Raw genomic sequence first — 26,469 nt, forward strand, 5'->3', positions numbered from 1 at the left:
TGCTCCACTTCCCATCTAGTTCTTTGCTAATGGCCTGGGAAAGCAGTGGAAGATGGCCCAAGTGCTTGGACCCCTGAACCCACATGGGAGACCTGAAAGAAGCTGCTGGTTCCTGGCTTCGGATAGGCCCAGCTCTGGCTATTGTGGCCCTTTGGGGAGTGAACCAGTAAATGAAGACCTCTATATAACTCTGCCTATCAATAAAAATAAATAAATCTTTAAAAAAAAAGTAAGGATTTCGAATGGACCTTTTGCATAGGAAAAAGATTGAAATTTACGAGATCAGATGAGATCGGGCGCTTTAAGGGTGGTATGGCCATAGACTGAAATTTCAAAGAAAGATGTCAGGAGAAACAATAAAAGATGCTGATCTCACATTTCTAGAAGAAATCAAAAGGATAAGAGAATATTTGGCTGATGCAATTATTTTCACAAAGAACTGGACATTTGTTCAACAGCAATTGGTCAGATATTGTTAGTTATCATAAAGCTATTTCTTATGATTTTTAAAGATTTCATAAAATGTCATAGATATTTTTGATAAGCTTCCTTGTAAAGGTATTTTAGTAACTTTTTAAATGTCAGATATTGGAATTGATCCTTCAAATAAAGACATGGCCAGTATAGCAATTTGAGTTTATTTATGCAATGGAGCTTTTATAAATCTGCTGAATGAATCTTTATTTACACCTTTATTGTAGTGTATCTGTTAGTTCTTGTGAAATAATTTTTGATATTAAAATTAATAAATCCCAAATTTTTGATCAATTATGAGGGAAAATAGATGGACAAGTCTAGCTATGCTGTCTGTGGAATATAAATGACAAAGAAGACCAATTTTAACAGTCATCAACAAATCTGCAGATTTGTCAAAAACCAGAACCATAATGTTATCATGAACATGTAAGGATATTTCCCTTCTTAAATAATACATTAATAGGGTTACTGTTGTGGCATAGTGGATAAAGCTGCCACCTATGATGCCAACATCCCATATGGACACTGGTTTCTGTCCCAGCTGCTCCACTTTTGATCCAGCTCTCTGCTAATGGCCTGGGAAAAGCAACAGAAGATGTCCCAAGTGGCTGGGACCCTGCCACCCATGTGGGAGACCTGGAAGAAGCCTATGGCTTCTGACTTCAGCCTGGCCCAGTCCTGGCCATTGCAGCCATCTAGGGAGTAAAAGAGTAGATGGAAGATCTCTTCTTCTCTGTCTCTCTCTGTAATGCTGACTTGTAAAATAAAACAATTAATCTTTTTAAAAATGTATTAACGTAGGAGCCAGTGCTGTGGCGTAGCGGATTAAAGTCCTGGCCTGAAGCACCAGCATCCCCTTTGGACACCAGTTCTAGTCCAGACTGCTCCTCTTCCAATCCAGCTCTCTGCTATGGCCTGGGAAAGCAGTGGAAGATGGCCCAAATCTTTGGGCCCCTGCACCCACGTGGGAGACCCGAAAAAAGCTCCCGGCTCCTGGCTCCTGGCTTCGGATTGGTGCAGCTCCGGTCATTGCGGCCATCTGTGGAGTGAACCAGAGGATGGAAGACCTTTCTCTCTGTTTCTGCCTCTCTCTGTAACTCTGTCTTTTTTTTTTTTTTTTTTTTTTTTTTTTGACAGGCAGAGTGGACAGTGAGAGAGAGACAGAGAGAAAGGTCTTCCTTTGCCATTGGTTCACCCTCCAATGGCCGCCGCGGCTGGCGCGCTGCGGCCGGCGCACTGCGGCCGGCGCACCGCGCTGATCCGATGGCAGGAGCCAGGAGCCAGGCGCTTATCCTGGTCTCCCATGGGGTGCAGGGCCCAAGCACCTGGGCCATCCTCCACTGCACTCCCTGGCCACAGCAGAGAGCTGGCCTGGAAGAGGGGCAACCGGGACAGAATCCGGTGCCCCGACCGGGACTAGAACCCGGTGTGCCGGCGCCGCTAGGCGGAGGATTAGCCTAGTGAGCCGCGGCGCTGGCCCACTCTGTCTTTCAAATAAATAAAATAAATCTTAATAAAAGTATTAACATAGGGTTAATTCTTTAAATTTCCCTTTTTTGTAATACAATTTTTTGCTGGTGTAATTACATATATGTTCAAAGTGTACCTTGATTTTTCTTACCCCTCTTATTTCTCAGTCTTCGCATGATGATTACAGATCATTTCATGACTTAGGTGGTAGCTTTGGGATCTGCAAGGAGGGAAGGCCTACACTTCCAGGAATGGAGAGTCCCTACCTGTACTTCCGGGGAAGAAAAGTCCTTGTCAAGGTCCCCGCGGATGCCTAAAGGTCAACCAGTGAGGATCAGACCCGCCTCAACCTTTAACCCCCATGCCCTGAATCTATAAAAGGAGCCCTCCCAATCTCTGACACGTGACTTTCCCCACTCTGTTGGGACCGGGGAACCTCGCTCGGGAGCGGAACCCCAATAAAAGCCTGTGAATTAATTGATTCATCTGCCTGGGAAGATTTGTTACACGCCGGACACCTTGCATTAGGAGAGTGTTCAAAATGATCATAGCACACATGTTCAACGTGTTAGACTTTTTTTCTTTTTGATAGGCAGAGTTAGACAGTGAGAGAGAGAGACAGAGAGAAAGGTCTTCCTTTTCCGTTGGCTCACCCCCCAAAATGGCCGCTTTGGCTGGTGCACACTGATCTGAATCCAGGAGCCATGTGCTTCCTCCTGGTCTCCCATGTGAGTGCAGGGGCACAAGCACTTGGGCCATCCTCCACTTCCCCCACCCCGCCCCAGCCACAGCAGAGAACTGGGCTGGAAGAGGAGCAACTGGGACAGAACTGGTACCCCAACTGGGACTAGAACCCGGAGTACCGGCGCTGCAGGTGGAGGATTAGCCTAGTGAGCCACGGCGCCGGCCCAATGTGTTAGACTTTCAATAGCTGTGTTTCACAAGGTAGAAAATGAAGTCTGAGCCAAGTTAATTGTTCAAGACCCGAAAGTTAGGAATCATCATTAGGACAGTTCCTTCTGAGGATTCGGACAAGTTTTCAGCCCATGGAGTTTACCAACTCAGCCCGCACAAGGGGTAAAGTTAACCTGAAGTTGTTCGAGAGAACACTGTGGTCAACTGCATGTAGATTCACAAACTTTACTTGACTGTAAGTCATCTCCTTCTAAAGCCTTTCACCCAGACTCCTTTGCTTCACCCAAACAAATTTTTCCACTAAAAAATAAATATCAGCTGTGAAACAGCCCATTTATATAAACAAAAACATTATCTAATCCCCTTTTGTTATGATTCATACATATACAATGTACTTGATTATACTTTTTGGTAATGTTACATTTCTAGTAAAGTTTATTAAAAACAGAAGTCTTTGAGAGATGCAGAGAGATTCACTGTGAAACCCCACAATCACCACATATTCATTCCCCTAGTTAATTCTATTCCTGAAGATATACACAGGAAAGGCATGTGGGCCCCTTCTCAGTTGTGTTATACTATATTCTGTTTCCATGGGAATGCATACGAAGGAGCTGACATCATGAAGTACTCTAGGAGGTGCTAATAACTCAATGGGGCATAATAACCCGTGGAAAATATCCACATTCACATAAAATACTGCAGTGGAGAGCAATGTAAATTTGGGGAAGATCCAATTGATATGAATATCATTCTAGGTTTGAAGCTGTATTTTTTTATGATTCTTACTGTTATTTATTTATGTTTTATTAAGAATTTTGATATTTTGTCTTATGAAGCTGTATTTTATAACTGTGGGTCATATGTAATATTAAAATGTCACCAATTGCAGTTTAATTTGAACAGGGTTAGTGTTTTTCTCTTTGAGTGTCTAAGTATCTCTCTTTATATCTTTCCCTCTCTCTTGTAAAATTTTAACCCAGTGGATTTGTTCCATCATTTTCCTATCCTTTCTCTTATCATGTATCTGTCAATGATGTGATCATTTAACTCTAAGCAACTGAAAAGATCACCTCATTTATATTTCAGAATGTGCACAACATGCAGGAATTAGCTTTGCTCTATTTTGTCACTGAGGAAATCGAGACAGAAACTTCAGCACAGTTTGCAGAGAGGATGTAAGATTCAGACCGAGTTCCCTCTGGAGTATGCTCCACTAACCGTGCTTAGTCACTCATGGTGCTCCTGATTTATTTGATTTAAACTTGGTAATTTAGAAACATTCTATGAAATAAGATGACTTTCCGCGAGTGTAACTGGCATCTCAGCTTAGCTGCAAGCTTCCTAACAGAGCTAATCAACCAGGCAGAAGGTGCAGGATAAATTATCTCTAATGCTCACATGCCATGGAGGTAAAAAGAAAGAAAGAGAGACAAAGGGAGAGAGAGCGAGAGAGAGAGAAGGAATGCAAAGAAAGTTAAGCATATATGTACCTAGTAAGAAAGTAGAAGAGGAAGGGAGAATACTTCAGTGAAGGTAGCTGAGAATGTTCCATGCCTAGAGCCAGACTTCCTTACGTGAGCTCTACGGCACCAGCTGAAACCAGCTCTTTTCATAAAGGACTCTGACACACAAGGGATAACCTGTGCCAGCCAAGGCACAAAACGTAAACCAGATCGGGAGAAAGGCACTGCACCAACTCTTCATGGACAATGATGTGGTTTTGAAGTCAAGATCAGTTATCTGCAATATCAGACAAGAAAGAAAACATAATGGGTCAAGCATGGAAGTGTTGATGTTGGTTGTTTTCTTTAGGTTTTGTTTATTGGTCTTTGTGCACACAAACACACACACACTCACGCACAGAGCTGTGCTCAGAAATAGCCCAAAGCCATGCTAGGTTGGCAGGGCAGCTCTGTTCACACACCATTCAGAGATTCAGGCTCTGTTGCCTTTGACACACAGGTTCCAGCATTTCCCCACGAATGGACTTCTAAGCTAAAGAGTAGAAGAGCAGAGTCACACACAGGAGGTTCAGTGGGCCAAGCCTGGAGGTGATGTCTCTCATTTGCTGGTTTCACATGGATCACATGACCATGGATCCCATGAGGGTGTCTGGGAAATGTAGTCTTGCTTGGTGTTTATGAAGGATAGAAACGGCTTAGCGGCATGGGCATTTTTTTTCCCTGCTTTTTTAAATTTAATTTTTATTTTTATATATATTTATTATTTTAATTTAATTTTTTTCTCCCCCAAAGAAACCTTTTATTTAAGGTATACAAACTTGTGCATTTTATAAGTACAACTTTAGGAATATAGTAATTTTTCTGACCATACCTGCCCTCCCATTCCACTCCCACCTCTCCTTCTCCCTCTCCCATTCCCAGTCCCATTCTCCTCTAAGATCCATTTTCGATTAACTTTATACACAGAGGACCAACTCTATACTAAGTAGAGTTCAGAAATTTGCACCAAAACAAAACAAAACAAAACTGTTCCTCAACAGTCAAGACAAGGGCTGTTCAATGTTATTTGTATCTTGAAGTTAATTTCACTTTTTTTTTTAGAAACTTAATTAATTTTAAAGAAGCAATCAAGAATGATATATCTTTTGGGAGCATTTAGACATAATTATAACACAACTCTTTGAGGACAGAGGTCCCGCATGGGAAGTTAGTGCACAGTAATTCTTGTTGTTAATTTAACAATCAACACTCTTATGTATGTTGAGGCCATAAGCAAGGTGGAAGTTCTCTCCTCTCTTCAGAGAAAAGCACATCCTTCTTTGATGACCACTTCTTTCCACTGGGTCTCACACACCAAGTTTCTTCATGTAGGACAGTTTTTGGCATGGGCATTTGACATAGCATTTAAGACAATGCTTGGGACACCATCATCTCGTTTCAGAGTGCCTGAGTTTAAGTCTCAGCTCCACTTCAAATTAGCTTCCTTCAAATGCAGATCACATCATGGCAGGAAGCAGGTGATGGATGGTTCAAGTACTTGGGTCCCTTCTACCCAATGGGAAACTCTCAGATTGAATTCCAGTTCCTGGCCAGTCCCAGCTGTTGTGAGTATTTGGGGAGTAAATCACTAGCTGGGAGCACTTTCTCTCTCTCTCTCTCTCTCTCTCTCTCTCTCTCTCTCTCTCTCTCTCTTCCTCCCTCCCTCCCTCCCTCCCTCCCTCCCTGCCTTTCAAATAAAAGTGAGTAAAAAAATCTAAAAATATTAAAAACAGGTTAGTGATCAACCAACAGATTCCAGGGAATACACCCCACTGGCATGACAGCTTTGGGAAGTCTAGAATACAACCCAGTAGTCAGCATCCTTAAAGAGGATTCATATCTCTGTGGTGGGAAATTAACACCTTGCAGCGGCTTCATGGTCAGTAGGAAAGATCAGGAATCTGGACCTCTACTAGTATGAGCCAGAAGGAAGCTGTCTGTTGTGCTGAGGAAGCAACGACATTCGCTCAGAACTCACAGGAAGGAGGCTGAAGAATAATTGGTAGGGCAAAAGCCAGACACCTAAAATTCGTTAAGTGCTTATTTTTAAGTATTCAGACAGCAAATCCAAGAAAAAAATAAATAAATGAGTACTACTAATAATCACTCCACCTGGTTATTAAATTATTAACATTTGGTATATAGCTTACCAAGCTATGATCTCTCTACTACTATTCCCTTTTCCTGTCTACTTGTCTCTCCTCTCTATCTCCCCTCCTCTGTATGTAAGATCTACATCCTTTAGTATTAAAGAATGACACTTGCAGCAGGAGACATTATATAAATGATTGGGTGAACACATCATTAGTGAAGCTTTGGTCTGTTACTTTCTTTTTAGTAATTTGCATTTATTTTGCATATAATGAAAGCTGCAATGAATATCCTTGTTCCTATATCTTGAGTCATTCATCCAATTATTTATATAGGAAAAATTCCAGGACAAAATAGTTGATTCTTAGCTCCATACTTGGGGACATAACCCTAGGGGCATGCAACATTTAGATATTTGAAATATATTTGTCAAATTTCTCTCAAAGGAATTAGACTCATTTATACCTTAGCAATATATGCACACTTGATTCTCAGTCACTAACAGTAGATATCCTTTTTTTCTATTTGTAAAAAACAGAAAAGGAACTGTTCTTATTTTCATTTGTGTTTCTTAGATTACTATTGTAGTACAGCATCTTTAAAAATGCTTACTGGCCAACTAGCATTTATTGCATTTAAATATCTGGCAGTTCAGTGCTCTTTCCAATTATTGCTCCAGTTCAGAATATTTATATTATGCTAATATTTATTTTTGGATGAGCCTTGAGTGATTTGATTTAATTAAGATATTGTCGAGGTTCTGTTAGACATATAGATTTGCCTGTGAAGAGTGAGTATTCTGTGAGGAACAAAGTGTGATTCTTAATTTATTTTCTCCTTTTTATGACCTTTGGTGGAGTTTAATGGTTTTTTATGCATAGCCTTAATCTTTCCTTTTTCAGTTCAATCCTAAATATGTTTTACATTTTAGCTTGTATTTTGTATTATAATGTTTACCATTGTATTTCCTAAATAATCTCTTTATTAGAAAAGAACTTTTTGAGTTCTAGCACATTAATTTTTTAACTGGCTCCTTTATTGGTTTATCTTTTTATATCTAAGAGGTTTTAGATAGTTTATTGGATTTTTATGAAATTACAAATTTGGCTTTTTTCTGTATTGGTATCACTTACTTTATTTTCTTAATAACTAGCTTTTCCAAAACAACATGAAATAATAGCAGTGATAACTTGTATGCTTGACTTGTGTCCATAACACAAATGACATTGTGCTGTGTGTGAATGTGCACTGGTACGGTATGTGTGTGTGAATGTGTATTACATGTGTGTGCTTACTATATGAAGGAAATAACACCGTGATTCTATTCCTCCTAGAATCTTAATAAGAAATGATGGGTAAAAGTTATTAAATATCTTTTCGATATCTATGGTGGCACTTAGAGGAAGTATTTCTTGCAGAGGAGTTTTGCATTGGCAGGAATTTTCAAGCAAAAATAGCAGAATGACTTTGATTACATTGCACATAATGGCTAAAACAGGGAAGGACAAATCTCACTTTGATTCTGTAAAGACACATCCTCATTAATCTCAAGTTTAGTCTTATTGTAAAAACAACTTCAGAATACGTTTCAAAACAAATGATGAAATGCAAAGTGCATAAGGAGTGCAAAATGATTGCCATGAAGTTGAAAATATCAAGTCATTGTGTGGAAAACCTCAAGTCCCATTGCCTAAGGGTCTCATAATGTGAAACCAAAACAAATACGTCCATAGACAGGTAAGAAATAGGTATATGAGAGTCATACAAAAATTCATGGAAAAAGGGAATTGAAAAATAATGAGGATTTTCCAGGAACTTTTGAGCTCTTCTGGGAGTTGCTTGATACCTCACAAAGGAAGCCAGAAGTTGCTTTTTAAAACTTTTTTTTTGACAGGCAGAGTGGACAGTGAGAGAGAGAGAGACAGAGAGAAAGGTCTTCCCTCCACTGGTTCACCCCCCAAATGGCCGCTAAGGCCGGCACACTGCGCTGATCCAAAGCCAGGAGCCAGGTGCTTCCTCCTGGTCTTCCATGCGGGTGCAGGGCCCAAGCAGTTGGGCCATCCTCCACTGCCCTCCCGGACCACAGCAGAGAGCTGGACTGGAAGAGGAGCAACTGGGACAGAATACAGCACCCCAGTCGGGACTAGAACCCTGGGTGTTGGCGCCGCAGGCGGAGGATTATCCTATTGAGCCACAGTGCCATCCAAAACAGTTTTTGATATCTGGGAACTTTCAGGGGAAGGAAGAACATAATAATTTCCTGTTTCTTTCACTTCTATTGGGTCATATGAGAGTTCACTGGAAGCAGAGGCAGCTAACAGCCATTGGAAACACAGCAGGTAAAGGAAGATTGTCAGAGGAGAGAATGGGGTAGTTTTGGTGTGGGCTGATGTGGAAAGACCAAAGTACCCAATGGGGAGGGAGAATAGAGTCGCTTTTTCTCCAAGAAGCTTTACTGTACTTCCTCCTTCACCTCCACTGGTAATAAAATTAGACTCTTCCTTCTTCCTAAGCCCTTTAGCAGTTCAGTCTGTCTCTTTTTGGCACTTTCTGTTCTAATTATGTATGTACATATTTGTTTCCCAACCAGGGAATAAGACCATTGAAGATACAATGCATGCATTTAAACCACTCCCACCCACACCCTTATGACACCCAGCATAGGATCCTGTGTACAGAGCAGACACTGCAGTAAACACTCATTGCGTGAATCCATGAGTGATAAACACAAGTTTACGTTAGCTCTTTTAACAATATTACTACTGATACGAAGCAGAATGATAACAGCTAATTGTTACGAGATACTTCGGGTATGCCAAGACTTTAATATGTGTTATCCCTTTAATCCTTATAATGGTCCTGGCAGGTAGATATCATTATCCCTACTCAAGAGATGAAGAAACAAGGCTTGGAGATGTCACTTGTCTGGCCAAGGCTCACATAAAAGAGACAGGAAGGTCTTTCTGACATCAAAGACCACACTATTTTCAATGTGCTAAGTTGTCAGGTGTCGATAGGAATTTCAATTCTTATTACATAATCTGTTTGGTGTTCCTATTCTGCAGACTACTTTGAAGAATTTTAGGAGGGGAAAAATACGTTCAAATGTGGGTGGGATTCCAAATGAGTTTTGAAATTGGAGAAAATGTATTGCCAAGCGCTGAACAAACATTGACTCTGTTTTATGAGTTAATGGATTAAGAGGGATTTCAGTGGCATTCCTGTATCATGCACAGCACACACACGCTCATGCCTTTCTCCAAAGCTTTGGAGCAGTTGGTGTTGATCACAGACACTGCCAACTGGCTGGATTGCTTCAGAAGAATGCTTCACACAGAATTTGTATCTGAGACTGTTGCTTATCCAAAAAAAAAAAAAAAAAAATGTGAAAGACTTGACAGCCCAAACAGTTCTCCTGAAGACAGAATAAATAGCTCCCCAGGGTGTTTGAAGTCAGGAACACTGTCTTTTGCATTCTGTTCAAAGAGTAAGCTGATGTAATTTATGTGATAATCATTTGATAAATTAGCAAAATTTCACACCATGGAATTTAAGCCCATCTATCCTGATTGAACTGGTAGGTGCCACCAAATCTGGTTTTATTTAAAAAATTCTAAAAGATTTTCAAGGGAAACATTAAAATGAGCAAAAGCACAGAAAAACAACTAAAGCCCTTGGATGTAGTTCATGAAGGGCCCAGTGGATCATACCCAAAGCAGGAAGAAACCACTAAAATAAACACTTATAAAAACTAGAGAACTAACTTCAAATGTTGATCATATTTAAAACAACAATGGAAACCTTTTCAAATTGCGCTTAATCTTGATCAATTGTTTTGCCTTTCTGGAACTTCTTACTGAGAAATATTTGAGAGCAGATGCAGGCTCAAGGAAGAAAGAATACCAGGAGGTATTTGTAACTTCTCATGGTCATAGTCACGTGGGTAGTCATAACACTGGTGTGGGGAGCAGACCGGACTAGACTGTTACTGGAATTAAGACTTATTCTATGCATCTGCTCTCCCACAATATGGCGCTGGGAGAGAAGTAAACAGCTTCCGCACAGCTGCCTCCAGTTCAACCAATTAACTGTAGGACTTGCTCCTGATTGGAGAGCAGCGTACTCGGCGTGTGGGCAGCCGAGTTAGGATTGGCGGAAGAGGACTATAAAGGAGGAGAGAGACGGCATGCACCAGGAACATCTATGGGGAACATCTAAGGGAACCCGTGCAGCCCCCGAGAAAGCCGGCCGGCGGTGTGCCGCTCCCCTGCGGAAGTGGGGAATGCGGCCAGGGGGAACTGCCCTTCCACGGAGGTGGAAGGGATAGTAGCCAACCCGGGAAGAACCAGCAGCAAACCCGGGGAGGGCCGAGCAGACGAAAGAACAGCGCAGGGTCCTGTGTCGTTCCTCCACGAAGAGGGGGAGCGACATAATGGTGCCGTGACTCGGATATGAAGCCTAGGCAGGGCTTAGTGTCGTTCCTCCACGAAGAGGGGGAGCGACATAATGGTGCCGTGACTCGAATAGGAAACTTGACTCGGATAGGAAACCTAGCTCGGATAGGAAACCTAGGACGGATAGCAAACTTAAGAGGGAAGAAACGGGAAGAAGTGGGAAATTACCGGAGAGAGAGACTAGCAAACAGCCTAGGGAAAAGCCGGACGAAAAAGGGTGCCGGAAGAAGCTATTGAAAGCCTAGGCATAGACTCAGATACGGACTACGGGGGGAAGCTGGGAGAAATCTCTAAGGTCGAAAGCGAAAGTGAAAGCTAGAACAAACAGGCTCGGATGCGGACTGTGGGGAGAGGCCAGGAGAAATGAGGGAGGAGTATTGTTGGAGGAAAGCTTAGGGAAACATACCGGGTAGAGAAAAGTGTTAGGGAAATTGAAGCCGCGGGGGGCAGGCCGAGGCAGACACGAAAGCCACTTTGGGATTCTCAAGTTAGCCCGGGAATAGGGGGCGAAAAGTTGAAACCAGAAGCTGAAACGTGAGCCAGGTTGGGATCCGTCTGATTAGCCCGGGGAGCAAAGGACGGGAAGCCAAACCGTGGGGCGGAGACGTACGCTGGGTTGAATTCGCCAGGCTAGCCCGGGGAACTTAGATTGAATGCTAGTGGCGGACACGTGAGCTACGCTGTGTTACTCGCGGAAGCCGCCGCGTGCAGAGAGCACGGGGCGTGAATAGATAGGGAACGGGGCTGGCGCGAGGCTGTGGTTCAGACGCGAAAGGGTTAAGCGTGGAGACCGCGGAGCGCGCGAAGCCGAGCCGCGCAAAGCCGGGAAGCTGCGCAGATGAGAGAGGCGCGCGGGCTGAAGCGGCGCAGAGCCGGGAACCCGCCGGCGGGGCGAGGTGCCAGAAAGCCGCAGGGATAAGAGAAACAGAAGTTTTAGAAGTAAAGTGAGAAAAATAGGAATGCTGGAAGATAGAAGTAAAATGGGAGAAATAGGAATGCCCGGAGATAGAGAAATAGAGAAATAAAAAGGCCTCCCTACAACACTGCAATGTGAGAGCTTGGATTCGGTCTGCCTAATCAAGTGAGGCGATGAGCACCTGCGGGCAGCTAGCAGCTTATGCGCCGCAGGTCACCGAAGACAGGCACGAATTAACATCAGTAAAGCTTCCCCACAATGCAACAATTAGGAGGTTTGGATTCGGTCTGCCTGATTTAAGGCGGTAAGCGCCAGCAAAGCTCGACCAGAGTATGAGCCGCAGGTCACCGAAGACAGGCACGAATTAACATCAGTAAGGCCTCCCCACAAAAAGGCAATGAGAAGGCTTGGATTCGGTTTGCCTGATAGGTTTTGTAAACACCTGCAGGCAGAGCAGAGCATGCGCTGCAGGGCACCGAACACAGGCACGCATCAGCGCCTAAAAACCTCCTCACAACATGGCGAAGAGAGGACCCGGATTCGGTTTGCCTGATAGGACTTGTAAGAGCCTGTGGCAACTCTAGCAAGTAGAGCAGAGTGTGTGCCGCGGGACACCGAAGACAGGCGCGTATCAACGCCAAAAATAAAAAGAAAGGGGGATCTGTGGGGAGCAGACCGGACTAGACTGTTACTGGAATTAAGACTTATTCTATGCATCTGCTCTCCCACAATATGGCGCTGGGAGAGAAGTAAACAGCTTCCGCACAGCTGCCTCCAGTTCAACCAATTAACTGTAGGACTTGCTCCTGATTGGAGAGCAGCGTACTCGGCGTGTGGGCAGCCGAGTTAGGATTGGCGGAAGAGGACTATAAAGGAGGAGAGAGACGGCATGCACCAGGAACATCTATGGGGAACATCTAAGGGAACCCGTGCAGCCCCCGAGAAAGCCGGCCGGCGGTGTGCCGCTCCCCTGCGGAAGTGGGGAATGCGGCCAGGGGGAACTGCCCTTCCACGGAGGTGGAAGGGATAGTAGCCAACCCGGGAAGAACCAGCAGCAAACCCGGGGAGGGCCGAGCAGACGAAAGAACAGCGCAGGGTCCTGTGTCGTTCCTCCACGAAGAGGGGGAGCGACAACTGGGATTTTGGTCACACATGTATTTGACAACTTAGGTTGGAAAAGAAAAAGACAAAGAAAGATCATACCTTTAATACAAAGCATGGTCTTTCAGTCATTTATTCAACCCTAAGACTTAGTAAAGGGCCGGTGCCCTGGCTCACTAGGTTAATCCTCCACCTGTGGTGCCAGCATCCCATATAGGCGCAGGGTTCTAGTCCCGGCTGCTCCTCTTCCAATCTAGCTCTCTGCTATGGCCTGGGAGGGCAGCGAAAGATGGCCCGAGTGCTTGGACCCCTGCACCCACATGGGAGACCAGGAAGAAGCATCTGGCTTCTGGCTTTGAATCGGCGCAGCGCCGGCCATAGCAGCCATTTGGGGAGTGAACCAATGGAAGGAAGACCTTTCTCTCTGTCTCTCTCTCTCACTGTCTATAACTCTACCTGTCAAGTAAAAAAAAAAAAAAAAAAAAAAGACTTAGTAAAGAAGCCATTAGTTTCTCTACCTAACAAAATATGAAATACCATATATATTTTTATAATTTTATTGAATAATTGAATTGCTAAAGATAACTTTTATTGAAAATCCATGTTCCCTTAAACTATATGCAGGCCAGAAAAAAAAACATAAATGAAAAAATTGTCTTTTTATTAATGAAATAATATAGTATAGAAGAAGATACCTTTTAGGCTCAATCCTGGACTCATCCATCACTCACTCATGTACGTAGGCACAACCAGGACTTGCTAACTGACTGGAGATGAATACCAGCAGGAGGAAGCCAGACTGTGGGGAAGTGAAGCAACACAGGCACAACTTTTAACAACTCTGAATGCCAAACCACAAATCATTTACCACGAAGAATCTCAGCGCTGAGCGCCTCTGGTTTTCACACATTCAGAAGTTCTCAGGGTTGGGAGTTTCTCCAGGAGAGAGGAAACTCAAAGTCAAAGGCACCTACCAGCCGCTTAACTTGCTGGAAAAGAGAGTTTGATTTGACCCTTGACGTTTGCATGTTTGTAACTTTTGCTCCAGATTTTCCAATGAAGTTTGAAAACACTATTAGATGCTCAATGATTTCTCATGAAAAAGAAAAAAAGACAATATTGGTTAAAACCTGCACTATCCTTGCTTCTCTCAGTCATGCAAAGTCTCTATGAAGCCTGGTCACTCTTATGATAAATTAGTTTTTGCCAGGTGACACCTAAGTGCTCAGAAGAAAATGCAACTCCCAAAACCCAGTCTTTACGTGATATAGGCAATAGTAAAGTAAGGTGGATCATGTCACACTTTTACCTATAAGATGACTCTTTCTGATCAGTGTGAAGAAGTATGCCCATTGTTCTAGGACACAGAGTACTAGGGAAGTTCACTCACAGATAAATGAATCAGAATTGTAATTTAAAATAAAATACATATTTTTGTTTATTCAGCATTGGCTTCAAAGATTTACCTTGTTAGTTCCCCAAGTTAGATAAAAAAGACTACCTATTCATGTTATTTAGGTAATTACTAAATTTTCTTGCTGTTTGAATAAATGAAGAAAATAAAGAATAGTTCAAAAAATTGCACTTTAATCTTATTTAAAGTATCTGTGTCTGAATGAGTTTTAGTTTTACTCTGAGATTTATTTATTTTTCTCTTTAACTTTTGAGAAAATTATTTTCATTTTTTGATTGGAAAGGGTAGAAAGACAGAGCATGAAATACATACAGTAAGAGACATAAAGACATCTTTCACTCACTGGGTCACTACTCAGACGGATGAAACAGCCAAGGATAGCCCAGGCTAAAGCCAGGGGACCAAGAACTCTATCTGGGTCTCCCACATAGGTATCAGGGACCCATTACCTGCTGGCTCCCAGCCTGCACATTGGCAGGAGGCTGGAATCAAATCCAGGCTGTCCAATATGGGATGTGGGCATCCCAAGCAGTGGCTGAACCACTGTGCCAAACATCTGTCCCACCTGGTATTTTTATTTCAAAGTGTTTCAAGTCTATTGTGAAAACACTCAGGGCACAAGTATGTAAAACGTTACAAAGAATCACTGCCTAGACCTTTGAAATCCAGTCCCACAACTCCTTCTACCATATGATGGCTCATTCCACTAGACTATATCAACTAATCATGAAAAAGACATGAAAACTATTAAACCCTTCAAAGGAGAGAAGAATCTATTCCAAGAGCGTAAGTGTTCAAGAGAAAGTTGACAACCTTGTTCAGCACAGCATTTTCCAGAACCACAGTGCCACATGGTGGTGCACCACCAGGCCCAGTAAAATGTGTGCCCATGGTAGTCAGTGAGGACCCGAGGGAACTGATCTTCAGTCGTCCCTGGTCCAGGCTTCCTTGACAGCCCAATACACACGCCGTCACCACCCACTCCACAAACATCACCCAACTCTTCTCCCAGACGTGGTCTTCTAAGTGATACGAGCAAAGGTTCTACTTAACTCCACTGTACTAACTACTGATACTGATGAAGATCTTGATCAACTTCATCTACATAACTCAAAAGCTTTTATTAATTTTAATAGACTTTTTAAAATTTTATTTTTATTTGTTTGAGAGGTAGAGTTACATACAGAGAGGAACACACAGAGAGAAAGGTCTTCCATCTGCTGGTTCATTCCCCAATGGCCACAATGACTGGAGCTGGACCAATCTGAAGCCAGGATCCAGGAGCTTCTTCTAGGTCTCCCATTTGATTTCAGGGACCCAAGCACTCAGGCCATCTTCACCATATTCCACTGCTTTCCCAGGACGTAAGCAGAACAAGCACCCATATGGGATGCCAGCACCACAGGCATAGACTTGGCCTGCTACACCACAACCACAGAACCTTGAATGAGCATTTTAATGGGAGCTTTTGGCTGCAAACATGTGATGAATTGTCCCACTTGCTGCTCCTCAAGCAGTCCCTGTTATCATCAACTCTTTGGCGTGTGCATCCCTTCTGCCGGGATGGCTTTCAGCTTTTAAAAATTTATATAAAGGACTAAACCAGGAAATTTTTTTTTGGACAGGCAGAGTGGACAGTGAGAGAGAGAGACAGAGAGAAAGGTCTTCCTTTGCCGTTGGTTCACCCCCCAGTGGCCACTGCGGCTGGCGCGCTGCACTGATCCGAAGGCAGGAGCCAGGTGCTTCTCCTGGTCTCCCATGCGGGTTCAGGGCCCAAGCACTTGGGCCATCCTCCACTGCACTCCCTGGCCACAGCAGAGAGCTGGACTAGAAGATGAGCAACTGGGAGAGAATCTGGCGCCCCGACTGGGACTAGAACCCCGGGTGCCGGCGCCACAGGCAGAGGATTAGCCTAGTGAGCCACTGCGCCAGCCAAAACCAGGAAATTATTGATAGCATTATTTTCTACTTAAAAATTAGAAATTGAGTTTCTGTTAAAGCATTTCTTTGAATAACTGCAATAAGCACTGTTTTTTTTTTTAAAGTTTTTTTAAAGATTTATTTGAGAGGCAGAGTTAAAGAGACAGAGAGAAAGAGAGAGGGAGAAACAGAGAGAAAGATCTATCAGCCTGTTTACTCCCCAAATGGCCACAATCGCCAGAGCTGAACCAATCCAAAGCCAGGAGCCAGGAGTTTCTACAGGATCTTCCAAGTAAGTCCAGGGGCCCAAGTACTTGGACCACCCTCTAATGCCTTTCCAGGCCATTAGCAGGGAGCTGGATCAAAAGTGGAGCAGCCAGGACTCAAACTGGTGCCCATATGGGATGCTGGTTCTACAAGCAGAAGCTTAACCACAGCACTGGCCCCAAAATTTTTCAAACTTAAAATTTCAATTAGTTTTTAACAGATGTAGATATAATCCTAAGAACATAGTGACATTCAATTGTTCCCTCCCTCTCCTGCCTCCACTCTCCTTCCTATTTTTTTTTGAGATAACATATTTTAAATTTACATTACAGTACAAAGGCTTAATACTTCACCTAGTAAGAAGTTTAACAAGTAAAAAGCAAAAAGTCCCTAGTTTAGTGGGAATATAGATAACTATAAACAATAATTTAATGGAAAAAATGACCATTTCATCCATATACAGATTTTAAAATAATCACAGCTCATTAAAACTAGTATTGAGGATTAAAAATCATGGTCAAGTACACAGCACTTACTGTTATAATAGTGTAGATGTCCTACAAAGGCCATCTATTGAGGTGTTAGTCCCCAAACTCTTACGTTAATGAGTAATGGATTAATTTGAATGATTAGGGTGAAGGCTTGATCTAAGTATGGTATCTGAGAGCTACACCCAGTGGGAGGTTCTTAGGTTCGGGGCTTGTCCTTGGAAGATAGTTCTCCCAAGGGGCTGATTCTTTAAGCCCCGTCTGTCATATATCCTCTGTCTGCCTCCTGGCTCGCCATTCCTCCCCACCTGCCCTACTAGTATCAGCCTCCACCAGATGCCAGGCTAAGGGGATTGCCCAGTCCTGGACTGTGAACCTTCACACTGTAAGCTCAAATAACCATATATCTTCCTATGTTGCTTCTCTCAGCTATTGTAAAGCAATGAAAAGCTTACAAATACAGGACCTAGTCATTATAGGTTATATGTTTCATAGAGCTTTCATAACAAAGTACCACATGGTAGGTTCCTAAAATAAGAGAAATGTATTCTCCTACAGTTCTGGGGGCTAGAAGTCTAAAATCAAAGTGGTGGCAAAACATGTGTCCTTGCAAAGCCCCTAAGAAGAATCCTGTCTGGTGTTGTCCAGGTTCTAGGAACACTAGGTGTTTCTTGGCTGTGACAGAGGCTGTCTTTGGCACTGTCTTCACATGGCTATCATCCCTAAATTTGTCTGCATCCTCAATTTCCCTAATTCATAAAAACACATCACTGGCTTAGAATCCAACCTAATCTTATATGTCTTCATCTAACTTGATTATAATAGCAAAGACTTTATTTCTGATTAAAACCTCCTTCACAGGTACTGGGGTTAAGTTTTAATACATCAACTTTTACAGACACAATTCAACCTACAACACAGGCTATCATAAAAAACATAGTACTGCTGGTGCCGTGGCTCACTAGGCTAATCCTCCGCCTGCAGTGCCTGAACCCCGGGTTCTAGTCCTATTTGGGGCGCCGGTTCTGTCCCGTTTGCTCCTCTTGCAGTCAAGCTCTCTGCCATGGCCTGGGAAGGCAGTGGAGGATGGGCCAAGTGCTTGGGCCCTGCACCCACATAGGAGACCAGGAGGAAGCACCTGACTCCTGGCTTTGGATCGGCGCAGCCCGCAGGCCTTAGCGGCCACCTGGGGGGTAAATCAATGCAAGGAAGACCTTTCTCTCTCTCTCTCTCTCTCTCTCTCTCTGTAACTTTGCCTGTCAAAAAAAAATAGTACCAAACTTAAACAGTAATAGTTGTTTTCACATTTTGCACAGTGATATATACATAGATGACTTCACAGATGGGGTTATAATAAAGTCATACAGAAACATTGAGTAGCAGATCTTTTCTTTGGAATTGTACCATTACTCTGGGTTCCCAGAATTTAAAACTGTGATGTCTAGTACATTTGATGGAAAGTTTGGGCAAAGATTAGTGTTGGACAGAAAACAAATCAAGTTCAAATGGCCTATTGTATATTTGGCCAACATTTAGATTTCCATCTGAGAAGATTCACTGGATGGTTTTCTACAGTCCAATGCAGAAGTGTGGTACTGGGCAGCATTCTTTTTAAACACTCCATAGAGTAGTAGTTGACTTCTCCTGTGTTCACTATCAAACTGTAGCCATGGCTTATACCTATATCTCCAATATTATTGCCATATTCTCCAATCTCAGTGAATAATGATTTTTTAGTATCAAAAATTAAAATGAATGCTATCTAATCCCCTGACTGAAGGTCAGTTATGGAAATTCTCATGTGTCATTTTCACCCTTTGGTTGAATAATGTAATGTGCTATAGCAGTGATTCTACCAGTATGGAATTATTATTATATTCCTCTCAAAAACTCAACCATGATGCATGGTTCCTTTAATATTTTGCTAAATTTATTTTACTAGTGTTTTATGTAGAACTTTAAAATTTTTCATATATACATGAGATAGACTTGAATTTTTGTGTCTGTTATTTTTGTCCACATTTCAATGCTAAAACTTTATTACTTTATAAAGCTGAATGTTATCTTTTTCTAAGTTTTGAAGTGTTTCTATGGAATTTGCTTATTAAAAGTTTTAAATCCTTTGGGCAAAAACCAAGGAGCATAATTGATGGGTCATAAGTTTCCAGGAAGCAGGGAGTGGGAGATGAAGAGGTATAACCCAGAGAATTTTTAGGGCAGTGAAACTATAATGGCGGACTTATGTTGGTATGAATGCGTCCAACCCCACAGAATGTACACCACCAAGAGTGAACTCTAATGTAAACCATGAATATGGGACAATGGTGTGTCAATGCATGTTCATCCCTTACAACAAACATACTACTCTGGTGAAAGACACTGAAAAGAGGAGAAGCCATGCATGTTTGGAGGCATACGAGAAATTTCTGTACCTTCTGTTACGTTTTACTGCACATATTAATTATTCTTAAAAAAATAGTCTATGCCCAGACGTTGTTGACACAGTGGGTTAAAACACTGCTTGGAACACCTGCATCTTGTACTGAAGTGCCAGTTTGAGTCTTGGCCCCTCCACTTCTGATACAACTTCCTGCTAATGTCCATCATGGGAGGCAGCAGATGACAGTTACCACCCACGTGGGAGTCCCAGATGGAGTTCCTGCCTCCTGTCTTCAGCCTGCCCCAGACATGGCTGTTGTGTGTAGCTGGGGAATGAACTAGTGGATGAAAGATCTCTCTGTCTCTCTCTCTTCCCTTCTCCCTCCCCCACGATGCTCTGCCTTTCAAATAAATAAATATATATTTTTTAAAAGTATATAAAAATTTAAAGTTGAATTATTTAGACTAGATTTTTTTTTTTTTTTTTGACAGGCAGAGTGGACAGTGAGAGAGAGAGAGACAGAGAGAAAGGTCTTCCTTTCACCCCACAATGGCCGCTGCTGCCGGCACGCTGCGCTGATCCAAAGCCAGGAACCAGGTGCTTCTCCTGGTCTCCCGTGCGGGTGCAGGGCCCAAGGACTTGGGCCATCCTCCGCTGCACTTCCGGGCCACAGCAGAGAGCTGGACAGGAAGAGGAGCAACCGGTACTGAATCCGGTGCCCCGACCGGGACTAGAACCAGGTGTGTCGGTGCCACTAGGCGGAGGATTAGCCTATTGAGCCACAGTGCTGGCCTTAGACTAGAATTTTTTATGTTTAATGATTTGACAACTTTTTAAAACTGTTTGCTGGGTCCGGCGTTGTGACGTAGTGAGTGAAGTCGCCACCTGCAGTGCTGGCATCCCATATGGGTACCGGTTTGAATCCCGGCTGCTCCACTTCCAATCCAGCTCTCTGCTATGAAATGGGAAAGCAGTGGAAGATGGCCCTAGTCCTTGGGCCCCAACACCTCCATGGGAGACCCAGAAGAAGCTCCTGGCTCCTGGCTTCGGGTCAGCCCAGCTCTGGCCGTTGTGTTTAGGGAGTGAACCAATGTATGGAAGACCTCTCTTTCTCTCTCTCTCTCTGACTCTCCTCTCTCTGTGTAACTCTTTTAAACAAATAAATAAATCTTAAAAAAAAACCCTGCTGATTATTGACCTTTTTTCCACTTCCCCTTGAGTCCATTTTTTCTAATCAATTTTTTATTTCCTTCTACTTTATCTTATATTGGTATTGCAATTCTTGCTTTCCTTTTCATTGTATTTTCTTGCTATATCTTCTCTATCCATTCAGTTTTATCATTCCGCATTACTGGAATTAGGTTTATCTCTTTTAGATATTATATACTCAGATGTGGGGGTGGAGTCTAGTCTGAAAGTATGCTTCCTAAGAGAATTTAGGCTCATTTATGTCTGTGTTTATAAAGTATTTTGTTCTCATTTCACCATTTTTAAGGGTTTGTGAGTTGAATATTTATTTGCTTATTAAAGAAATCTGTCAATATAGGAACTATGTTTTCTCTGGCATTTTATCCCTGGTGATTAGAAAGGCAGAGAAAGGATTTTGCATTTTGATACCTGAAGAGGCAGCCATGGCCTTGGAATTCAGTACACTGTATTTTGTTTGCTTCACCAGTAATAACATAAAAGGAATCAGTAAAGCTAATTAATCAGAGTTTAAATTTCATTGGCTACTGGGCACTCACGTTGACACCAAAATCTTGTGCTCCAGGCTAAAGAGTCATTCTTTGCTTTGCCCCAACTGTGTGCTGTTTTGCTGTGTTAAACGTGGATGAACCATGAGAAGAACTATTCACCATATCTATGTCCTGTACTATCTTAGCAAGGCACCAAAGGCTGTACAACCCACAGAGGAACCCAGAAATAACGTATTCATTAGAGCTGGGACCCAAACAATTATCTACAGGTCATCGCATTTTCTTAGTCCTTTTCTCTTTGACTTAGTTCTGGGGTACATAAAAGAGATTTAGATATGATTTTTTATATTAAGGAGCTCACTCCTCCTTCAAGGAGACAGATGGTGACTAAGTAACTATAAAACATGAAGACTCTAATAAGCATTACAATTTGGAAAGCAACTTTGACGCAGTAAGTGTGGCACCCAGTCAAGTTTACATGGAATTCCCTCTCCTAAGTGGTATAATTTAAAATGATCTTTGACGTAAAAATATGGCATGCAGTGGAGTTTACATAATTCTCTCATGGTTTCTCTTTGAAGAAAATGAGTGTTTCAAAATACTTTTAATAGAGATTAATTTACTCATCAGCCTTATTATGGGGTTGGTGTTTCCATTGAAAAAGAACACGCACCTCCACACAAAGTGCACACACAGGCACACATGACGACTCAGACATTAAAAGACAAGGTTTTTGTATTTTATCCTTAAACAGGGTATTCACTTGGTAAGGAAAGGGAGGGAAGGTAAAGGCAGGAGGGAGAAAGAAAAGAAGGGAGGGAGGAAGGAAAGAGGGGAAGGATGGAGGGAGGACAGGGAAAGAGGAGGAAAGGGAGGGAAATCTTTTTTAAAATTTAGGAGGCAGGTGATTGGGGAAGGGCAGAGTAGAACCCAAGCACTGCATTTCAGGCTGTGCGACCACTGAAACTGTTGAGTTTGAATTCCCTCACTTCCAACAGTGTGATTGTGTCATCTTCCTCATCGTGTTCTGTAGATTTAAAGTGTCCAAGAGAAATGCTGGAAGCTGCTGGCACATGGCAAACCCTCAGCAAGTGGCACAACTGACTGTGACACAGGAGTGGAGTAACCTGCTGTGTGGGGGCTGCCTATCATCTCACTTAGTGTCTCTGCGGCACCAGCTGATCAATTCAACAGAACTCTGCCCACAGGAGCTGCCTGATGCTGCAGAAACACATCTACTAACATGATGAATGACTTAAGTTTTCACTTTCGGACTAGCTCTTTTGGCGACACTGACACCTTCCTTTTTGTTGTACCTGCAGACGCTCACATTTTCTGAAATTAACTCAGATTGCCCTATGCACACATTAAATCCCAGTACAAAATGAAAGCTGCAATAAATCAACCCACCAAATCTTAGACGTCAAGAATGACTCCATAAATCATGAAGGAAGTTAGGGCTTCTGTTTAAGAAAGTTCCATACATCAGTGAGATCATTTAAAAAGTGAATAATTTATGGTTTAAATAGGTCTCAAGTTGCCTTTTGAAAGCATACCCACAGCCTAATTAGCACAGTAATCTGGAGACAATCCAGGTTCATGCTTAGTAATGTCTTTGAAAAGATGCTACTTTTGAAAACTGCTTTGTTGCTGGTGCTGATTAATGCAATGCATTATGCTGACAGCTAAGTGACAGGCTCACTTTGGAGATATTCTATTGTTCCTGTCATGGGAGGCAATTTTAAATAGCTCTTCTTCTTCTCCTCAGACATATTTTTCCCATGTGTTCTGTCTTGCTACCATACTAAGAATTTTATGGAAAAGCTAAATAAATATTCTACGTCATTCTAATTTTGAATACATGTTGAACTTTAGAATGCTATTGAGTTATTTACTATATTAGTCAGCTGTGGTCACTGTAACAACTACCTGAGGGAGGTTATTTATAAAGGAAGGAGGTCAATTTTGGCCTCCAGTGTTGGGGTTTGCAGTCCAGGATAGGCTGAGCCCATGAGTTTGGCATCTGATGAGGGTAGCAGTGGTGGAGAATGGAACTCAGATGGAGGAAGGCTCACATGATGAGCCAGGAAGAAGAGACAGGCAGGGATCATACTCGCTGTTTTGTCTATGAGGTTCTTCCTGATAAAGCCTCTGTGATTCAATCTAAAGCCCGTCCCATCACTTCAGACACCACAAGTGGGTTAAGTTGCCATACTAATCTCCTAGTCTTAAGATAAAACTTTGGGCACCAAACCTTTAAGACATGCATGGAACTAAGGCCAATAGTGTGGCACAGTGGGATAAGGCACCAACTGTGATGCCAGCATCCCATACTGGAGTGCCAATTTGAGTCCTGGCTGCTCCACTTCCAATCTAGCTCCCTGCACCTGGGAAGGCATCAGAAAATGGGTCAAGGGCTTGGGCCCCTGCCACCAATGTGGGAGATCCAGATGGGATTTCTGGTTTTTGTCTTCAGCCTGGCTCAGCCATGGCTGTTCGGGACATTTGGGAAGTGATTCAGTGGAAGGCAGATCTTTCTCTGTCACTCTCTGTCTCCCAATGTCTTTCTGATGCTCTGCCTTTCAAATAAATAAATACACCACTATCCTTTCTAAGACAAGAGTCCTTAAACTAATATCTGAGCTATAGCACTTACTACAAACTGAGCTTTATGTTAATGACTTTTATTTATTTGGATCTAAGGTGTGTTAAAGATTTTATATTTTACATCTTCTCATTAATCCTCAGAACTGCTCTGTGTGATAGGCACTGTTTTTATCATCCTATTATAAAAGATGACCTATGATTCAGAGAATTGAAATAACGGAACCAAAATCTTAAAAATGGAGCTGACAGGGGTCCAAGTTTGGCATAACTGGTGAAGCCACGGCCTACATTGCTGGCATCCCATATGGCCCCCAGTTCACATCCTGGCTGCTTCATTTCAGATCCAGCTCCCTACTAATGCCTTGGGAAAAGCAGCAGAAGATGACCCAGGTCCTTGGGCCCTGCATCCACGTGGGAGAGTGGGCAGATGCTCTTGGCTCTTGCCTTAGGCCTGCCCCAGTCCTAACCGTTGAGGCCATCCAGGAAGTGAATCAGCGGATGGGAGAGCTATCTCTATCTTCCCCTCTCTCTGTGTGACTCTTTCAAATAAATAAATAAATCTTAAAAAAATAGAGCTGTCATTCTGATGCATATAGGCAGATGGCAGAAGCCATCTTTTTATCCTCTACTCTATATTGTCATAATGTATCAATGAGAAAATAACAAATTTCAAAACAGCATTTATAAGAGGATCTCTCGTGTGATAGATATTTCCTGTTTATTTATATGAAGGACCTTAAAAAAGTTTATGACAAATGAGTATTAGGAAAAACTATGCATGATTTCAAATTTTTGCACAAATTCAATTTATTTTTTAGTTTCATTTTCCTGCAATCTTTTTGAAGTCCCATCATCCATCATATGATTAATATACATATTATAGCCACGTATTCATGTATATTTTCACATAATACAAACACCAACTATAATGAGAATTGCTATGGGCCATTTTCTACATATTTGATACTTTCTATGTATCAGATATTTCATGTACCTCTTGAAATAATCCATTAAAATGGGTACTTTTATCACCTCCACTTTACAAATGAACTAGAAAAAGTACATTGAGGTCATTGAGCTAGCAAAGAGTTAAGGTAAGAAGTAACCAGATAATTATACACACATACACACACACACACACACACACAGAGTTCAAAAATTCATGAAAAAAATGGAATTGAGAGATAAGCTTATTTTGATGTAAAAATATTTAAACCTAAGCATAGTTCTTTCATAATAAGAAATTTTCAAGAAGGTCATGAAAAACATTTGTTATGAAAAAACTATGAATGAATTTCATGTATACATGGATATAAATTTTTTTTAATTTAAAGAGAAATCTTAAATGAACATGGCTTGTGATATCATTTAAATTACAAAATGAACTTTAAAAGGTTGAATTCCAATGCCACCTCTATTGAACAGGATTGCCTCCCCTGTGTCATGAAGGAATGGACACTGTCATGATTGCTGTGGGACTCTCCTATGTCTTTGCATCTGGAGTTTAATTGGTAGACTTGATTCCTTTCTTACTGGTATGAAATTTTTCAGAGTTGGGAACATCTTGGCTATTTCACTGTCTTGCTAACCTAGGAGATATTTTGTCTCTTTCTGGTGACTGTACCTCTATTCCTGGTGTCAGCAAACTATTTGGCATTTTTGTATAGCCTATAAACTTACAATGTTTTCCCTTTTTCTAAATGATTGAAAAAAATCAAGGAAGAGCAATATTCTTTGAAATTTGCATTCATTCATGAATTACGTGTGGCTGGTTTTGCACAACAGCAGAGTAGCTGCAACAGAGACAGTATGACCTACAAAGGCCAAACCATTTCTTCCGTGGCCCTTTATGGGAAACACTTGCCAATCCTTGTTCTAGTCTAAAACATTGGGCATCTACTTGAGAATCTGACTTTCCAGGAGCATCTCTTCTTCCCATTTTCATTCAGGGCCTGTGACATTGCCCTACCTCCTGCTTTGATCTCTCAGGGATGGTTTACTCTGTCGCAACCCTTTTCTGAATGTGACCCTGGTGGACTGTTTTCTCATTGCCTAGGGACACTGTTGTGGTTCCTAGGTGTTTGAGAAAACCTGGTTAGAGTAAAGTGGACTGGAGACCCAGGGAACAATTACAGTCTTTCTCCTTTCTGGATCTCTGTTTTATCATTTGTAAAGTGAGTATGCTGGACCATACGGCTGAGATCATTCTTAAGGGCAATATTTTCCAAAATCACCTCACTGATGACAATCTTAAGTGGTGTCTCATCTATTACCCATTTGGCTGCTATATATATTTGGATACACCATCTGTGATATTATCAAATGCAGTTTACCGATGAGGACATTGAAGCCTAAGTAAGAGTGACTTGTCCAAGGTCAAGGTACTTAGAGGCAGACACAAAACAAGAACAAAACACTAGATCTATCCAATTGATGAACATATATTGACTGCCTATCTCATGCAAAACTCTGCTCCTGCCCAATATGAATTCTTTCCCCTCTATCAGTGATTCCCAGTACCCAAGCACTGGGCCCATTTGTATCCACAGCACGATGATGCTGTGAATGGCTTTATCTACCAAGGAAAGAGAAGCTAACACAAACAACAAATGTTATCTTCCTCTTAACAACTGAAGACAGAGAAAACTCAGAGCACTGGAAATGATGAATATCTCTCCTAATCATGGGAAACCACACAATTCAGGGAAGTCATTTTAAGTTTGAGAAAGACTAGCAAGTCAGCCGTAGTAGCCCAAAGCCACAGACT

General features: G+C 42.2%; 1 long non-coding RNA gene across 12 annotated transcripts in view; it reads right to left on the minus strand.

Annotated features, from left to right (window-relative positions):
• Positions 1 to 1,625: 1,625 nt before the first annotated feature.
• The window catches only part of LOC127490509 (uncharacterized), a 604,070-nt gene continuing 579,226 nt past the window's right edge, over positions 1,626 to 26,469 (minus strand). For 5 of the 12 annotated variants that reach the window (XR_011381435.1, XR_011381434.1, XR_011381452.1 and 2 more), the window contains 3 exons: positions 13,904 to 14,022; positions 13,625 to 13,728; positions 1,626 to 4,605 (listed from right to left, as the gene is read on the minus strand). This is a non-coding gene — a long non-coding RNA (uncharacterized lncRNA). The remainder of the gene's footprint in view (positions 4,606 to 13,624; positions 13,729 to 13,903; positions 14,023 to 26,469) is intronic. The other 7 variants (XR_011381455.1, XR_011381437.1, XR_011381450.1 and 4 more) reach the window with 2 other exon arrangements.

The sequence above is a fragment of the Oryctolagus cuniculus genome, chromosome 1 (genome assembly GCF_964237555.1).
Source record: "Oryctolagus cuniculus chromosome 1, mOryCun1.1, whole genome shotgun sequence".
NCBI classification, from domain to species: domain Eukaryota; kingdom Metazoa; phylum Chordata; class Mammalia; order Lagomorpha; family Leporidae; genus Oryctolagus; species Oryctolagus cuniculus.